The sequence below is a fragment of the Triturus cristatus genome, chromosome 4_2 (assembly GCF_964204655.1).
Source record: "Triturus cristatus chromosome 4_2, aTriCri1.1, whole genome shotgun sequence".
Classification (NCBI taxonomy): Eukaryota; Metazoa; Chordata; class Amphibia; order Caudata; family Salamandridae; genus Triturus; species Triturus cristatus.
Window position 1 is genome coordinate 73,098,314 of NC_140586.1, and position 6,631 is coordinate 73,104,944.

Here is a 6,631-nt window from a genome sequence, read left to right on the forward strand (position 1 = left end):
CCCACTCTACCTATTCCTTACATTTGTATTTTACTTTTATTGTTCTAGGGAGAATCCATTTCGTGGAAAGGGCTATCCGGCGTAGGATTGCCACCTTTCCAGGAGAAAAATATCAGCCATTTGTTGTTTAAGGAGTCTGCAAAGGCCTGGCTGTGATACTAAATAGGGCTGTAAATAAAACTGTGAGTATTTATTTTTAACATGACTTTTCTGTCTTTGTATCCTTTAATTATTTGTCATGGATCATTAATGCAGTTCTAGAACTCATTTAGAAGTACTTTCTATTTATAGTTGCTGTTTGGAGTATGCACAGCTAAGGGCTAAAAATATCAGCTTTTTGTACTGGCTGGGACATCAAAATACCAGTGGTGCTGGTTGAAATCCAGTCCGCTGGCAACCCTAATCACGAGATTTTATTTGTTGCAGGATCAGCAAATTATTTATTTTCTCCACCCTCCATCCGTGATTGACGCCATAATAGCAATAGTTTAACTTATATCTGAAACCCTACTCACAGACCGTCAATAATATGCTGAGTTACTCTTAGTGTCTGGGCATACATCCTGCATGCAGACAACTCGCTCCTCATTCTCACCCCTCACCTTCACTCTGCACTCACAGCGATCACACTGCTCACTATGCACTCACTGTATTACTCTGCATGCATACCATTCATCCTCCTCTTACCCTGCACTCATACTGGCACAATGGTAACCCTGTACTCACAGTGACCACACTGCACTCACGCTACTTGTCATCAACTCATGCCGTTCACCCTCCACATGAGCACACCGCTCACCCTGCACTCACAGCAATCACATTGCACTCACACCATTCACCATGCACTCAGACTGTTCACCCTGCACTCACCCTGCAGTCACACAGGCACACTACTCACCCTGCACTTGTGACATTCACTCACTTGTCACTCTGCAATCTCACGCAAACAAGCACATCATTCACCATGCATTCATTTCTCCCACTCTGCACTTTTACCTGCACCCAAACTCATATGGTCATATCATTCACCCTGCAGTCACTCCTTTCACCCTACTCTCACACAGGCACATCACTAACCATGCATTCACATAAGCACTCCCACAGCTAACCTTTCACTCTCATGGGCACACCACTCACCCTGCACTCACACCACACAAACAAGCACATCACTCACCCTGGAGTCACAGCACTCACACTACATTCCCTCCTCTCACCCTGCACTCACACAGACACACATCTCAGCCTGCACTAATACAGGCACTCTGTTCACCCTGCCTGCACACAGGCACAATAGTCTGCCGGAACTCATAGGGACACACCACTCACCCTTCACTAACTCCTCTCATCATTCACTCACTAGTCACTCTGACAACTCACCCTTCACTCTTACCACTCGCCCTGCACTCACACAAAGGCACACCACTCACCCTGTATTAACACTGCTCACACCACCATGCACTCACTCCTCTCACTCTGCACACACTCCTCTTACCTGACACTCACAAGGGCCCTCCTCTCGTATCACATTCATGCACTTCACTTGACACTCACATCGACACAGTTTTCACCCTACACTCGCACCACTCACACTGAACTCTCTCACACTGTTCACCATCACCCAGCAGAAGACAAGAGATACCAGGGTGCAGCAGGTGCAGTGGCACCAGGGCCCAAAGGGCAGAGGGGGCTACTGAAACCTGATTATTGCTGTATTACACAGTTCAAACAGGAACCCATTGTGTTTCTTGCACTAGGGCCCATGACACACTGGCTACGCAACTGACAGCTGCCAGAGATGAAGGCCCTTGGGGTGAGGCTTCTTACGTTTGTGTTTTGAGTTTAATATTATAGCCGAATACTGCAACTTCTTCCTCAACTATTGGAGGTCTCGTGACATGAGAACACAGTGCACCTTTCTTAAGAGCGCAATGGGGTCGGTAGATTGGTGTGGTAGGATTGTCTGGATCGTGATGGAGACAGACCATTCCCAATGGCATAACCTAAAAAGATCATCCCCCTTGCAGAATGTGATGTTAGGCCTCTGAGCTGCCCATATCCCACAGATAATCATTCGCTTTGGGATGACTTGGGCCCTCTAAAGGGTTGAGGTTCCCTCCAGAGGTTCGGGGCCCCCCTGCACCGAAAGACTGCAGATGCCTGGTTACACCATTGCAAAACACACAAGATGATGGACGGAATGTTGCACATTGGCAAAACATTCACCCCCAGTCACAGATCTGGGTTTAATCCATCGTTAATTTGCTCACCACGCCACCCCAGTTCAGACATGGCCATATGCAAATCAGTCTTGACCCTGTGCCTCATGGGAAAAGTCCAGCCCGAACTGCCAAGCCATGTCTTCCCTGGACCGGAATCAAGCATCCTAGGACCGGTTTCGGGGTTTCACCCCTCTTCAGCCAGGATAGCTTGAATCCAGTGGCGTAGTGAGCACGGGACCCAAGTCTGGGCATACCCTTCCCACATAGGGCTAACAGCAAAATACACAAGATGATGGACGGAATGTTGCATATTGGCAAAACATTCACCCCCAGTCACAGATCTGGGTTTAATCCATTGTTATTTTGCTCACCACGCAACCCCAGTTCAGACATGGCCATATGCAAATCAGTCTTGACCCTGTGCCTCATGGGAACAGTCCAGCCCGAACTGCCAAGCCATGTCTTCCCTGGACCGGAATCAAGCATCCTAGGACCGGTTTGGGGGTTTCACCCCTATTCAGCCAGGATAGCTTGAATCCAGTGGCGTAGTAAGCACGGGACCCACGTCTGGGCATACCCCTCCCACATAGGGCGAACAGCAAAATACACAAGATGATGGACGGAATGTTGCACATTGGCAAAACATTCACCCCCAGTCACAGAGCTGGGTTTAATCCATCGTTATTTTGCTCACCACGCCACCCCAGTTCAGACATGGCCATATGCAAATCAGTCTTGACCCTGTGCCTCATGGGAACAGTCCAGCCCGAACCGCCAAGCCATGTCTTCCCTGGACCGGAATCAAGCATCCTAGGACCGGTTTCGGGGTTTCACCCCTCTTCAGCCAGGATAGCTTGAATCCAGTGGCGTAGTGAGCACGTCTGAGCTTTCTATTCTGAACTATAAACCGTGTAGAAATGTTCAGAACTAAGCTACTCTGGGACACAGCTCTCAAATGTAAATTACAAAAGGAAAATTAGAGTTTATCAATGGAAGGTTTAACATACTGCCACAAGTAGAACAGACACGTTTTAATCAGCTTTTTTGGACTTTAATTGGTGGAAATGCACAGATCATTTAATGCATTATTAGTGGTCACCATTTGTATGTAATTGTATATTGGGGGTGGTTGCTCGAATCTGGAAGTAGGAGCCTAGCTCCTAGTTAAGGGCAAAGGGTTTAATCTCCTGCATTAAGTGGCAACCAACTCTTTTGAAAGAGCCGCACACTTTAAAGTTGATGTAGGCTGACCTGCGAGCCAGTTGCAGGCCTAGGTCTTGCGTTGATGAGTTACTGTTGCTCTACTTCACAGCCATCCTCACTGCAAAGTGTTTTGTATAGTTGCATTAATATACTAAATGAGAAATAAACCCAGAGAGAGCTACCATGAATCAGATGGCTGTGTGCTACGGTGCCCGCGACCAGCTTTCATTCTGTCTGTGATGAAAGGTGGCATCTTGTTGAAGGGCTTCATCTTGAACTGATGATTAAAAGGCTCCTAAATTTCATGGGATAAAAGCTCTTTGGAGGCAGACCACAGTTACTCTGGGTTCACTCACTTCTTTTGGTCCCTCAACATTTGATCTCAAGGATTTTCCTCTCCACTTCTTCACTGTTTGAGTCTTTGCTTTGCCACCATTTGTTGTAGATTTCTGTTAAGTTAACCTACTGTGAGAAAATGGGGTTCTGTTGCAGTCCCCCCCCCCCCACACTTTTTGCCTGGCTTCTGATGCAACTTTGACTGTATAGGACTGGGGTCCTGCTATCCAGGTTCCCAGTACCTGTGTCCTTCCCCCTAAAACTGTTCAACAATTGGACCTTCATGTACTCTGTAAGTCCCTAGTAAATGGTACCTGGGTACCTAGGGCATTGGGACTGAAGAGGGTCCCCTAGGACCTCTCACCTAGGCCACTGCAGCATGCATGGCCTGGTGCAGACAAAACAACAAAGTCGACATAGCACACTGCCTGTGTGTAATGCCGACTAGCACTGCCTTAGTTATAGGTAGGTAATCCTTGTAGCAGGCCTTCCAGTCCCTAGTAAATGGTACCTGGGTACCTAGGGCATTGGGACTGAAAAGGGTCCCCTAGGACCTCTCACCTAGGCCACTGCAGCATGCATGGCCTGGTGCAGACAAAACAACAAAGTCGACATAGCACACTGGCTGTGTGTAATGCCGACTAGCACTGCCTTAGTTATAGGTAAGTCATCCTTCCAGCAGGCCTTCCAGCCCTAAGGCTGGGTGCACTATACCACAGGTGTGGGCATATCTGCATGAGCAGATATGCCACTACAAAGTCCATTCTTAGATATTGTAAATGCAAGGAAAGCCATAGAGAGTACATGGGCTGGAAACTTAACAACTCGAGTTCCCCAGCACCACAAGGGCTTCTCTGAACCCAGGAGAGTTTAGTACCAAACTACTCCTTTCAATAAACCCACACTGATGCCAGTTTGGGATTTATTGAAACGCACTCAAGGCACCTCAGAGGTGCCCCCTGAAAACCTACCAACCCTGGTGTGGCCACAGACTGGCTTTAGGCAGCCTGCCACCACCAGACATGTTTTTGGACCCCTAGGTCGAGAGCCTCTGCTCTCTGGGACTAGAAACAATGCACACCCTGAGCAGAGATGTCACACCTCCTACCCGATGATGGGCCCAGGGCTCGAGAGGGAAGCTTCAAAGGCCTGCCGCCTTGTAATGTGACCCCCACACTCTGCTGCTAACAGCAGATGGCAGCCCTTAGTTTACACCCCCACTTTGGGCGGGAAAACCGTCGGGAAAACCTAAGAAAACTCCACCTCTAAGGTGTGGGAGGCGAGGTCCCCACCATCTTGACGATGGGGAGACCGCTCCAATCAGGGTTAGGACTATACCCCCTCCCACAGGAGGGTGGCATCATTTCGGGTGTGGGCCCTCCAGGTAAGGTGCCCATTGGCCCTTCCTGCTACTCCCCTGCTACTCCCCTAAATGTAGTATTTAGGTGGCTCCTCCAGACCTGAAAACTAGTTTCCTGCTGACCTAAGAAGAAGGACAAAGATGATGCCATGCAGCAAAACCTGAAGACGACTACTGACTTGGCCCAGCCCTACCGGCCTGCCTCCAGCTTCAAGGACCCTGTCAAGAAGATGACACCTGTTTTGCAGTCAGTGACTTCCAGAATCTGCCCTTCGACAAAAACCAGAGACTCCTTAGGACAGCGGCTCTGTCCCCAAGAAACCTACACAAAGGACTCTGGTGCCTTCCGGAACCGCGAGTTCAGACCACTCTGCACCCGACGACTCCAGCCCGGTTCCAGGTGGCCCACCGATCCAGAACAGTTTCCCCAGCAATCCTGACCTCGAGTCCAGTGGTGGCTGACCGCTCCTGGAATCTACAACAACGCTGGCAACCTGAATCCAGAGGTTCCCCCTGACCGCGACTGGCTCTGGTAAGAAGCATCCGCTGTCTAAAGGCACCCCTGCACCAGAAGCCCCTTGGCCTTGGTGAGATGAAACGATGGTGCAAATACTACTCCCTACATCGCTACAGTGGCGGCTCGCTGAGGTAATACCGTGGGGCAGTGAGGCGGCAGGGTTGGGGGTAGTGGAGTCCAACATACGAAAGCAAGGAGTAAAGTAAGTAAATAAACAAATAAATAAAACGACTTACCTTGCGCTCGCTGCATCGCCGACTCGGTGATGCAGCGAGTGCAAGGTAAGTAGTTTTATTTATTTACTTACTTTACTCCTTGTCGTTGCCACTCACCACTTTCACCACTCGGTCCTGAAGAAAGCCCCCTTCAACCACCCTTGCGGGCTGAAACATGTAGACCAATCACATAGCCAACTAAAGGATAATAACTTCCCATTTTAGTTGCACCACACCTATTTTTTAATCATTTCCTGAGCTGCCACTAACAAAGTCTAAAGGCAAGGATTCTCAGAGGTATTTTTAACTTAACTCACGTCATATCACATATTTGCACCACACCAGCTCCACTGTAAACAGGCGTCGTAGCACAACCGGGGGGCATTTGGCCACCCAGTTGGGACCCCAATGATGAAGCATGACACCAACTGGGTTGGTGTGTGAGGGGTCTTTTAAACAAACCCAGTGGGTCCAAATACTACACAACAAGTGATTGTACTACACACACATAGTGGGTTCGTCCATCATTGTTTAGCTTGTTGTATGTCGGACTCCACTACCCCCCCACCCTTCCCTGCCCCGCTCCGCAGCATTACCTCTGCGAGCCACCACTGCATCTCTACTTACCTCTGCTGTCATTGGTCTCCCTCCTGCAACCTCCAGTGCAATGCCTGCAGCCTGTTTGTCCAAAGCAAACTCCCCATTGAAAAGCATTAGGTGCCCGATGCTGAATTTGCACCCTCACCCCTTTGCCGCTGGTGGTGTATGTTTGGTGCTCCTT

The 6,631-nt window shown here is 49.2% G+C and overlaps 1 protein-coding gene across 1 annotated transcript in view; it reads left to right on the plus strand.

Moving 5' to 3' along the window:
* Nucleotides 1–1,219, plus strand: part of LOC146833012 (TLC domain-containing protein 4-A-like) — a 375,443-nt gene extending 374,224 nt beyond the window's left edge. The window contains exon 9 of the transcript XR_014960484.1: nt 49–1,219. The gene's annotated coding sequence lies outside the window, so the exon portion shown is untranslated. The remainder of the gene's footprint in view (nt 1–48) is intronic.
* The last annotated feature ends 5,412 nt before the right edge of the window (nt 1,220–6,631 follow it).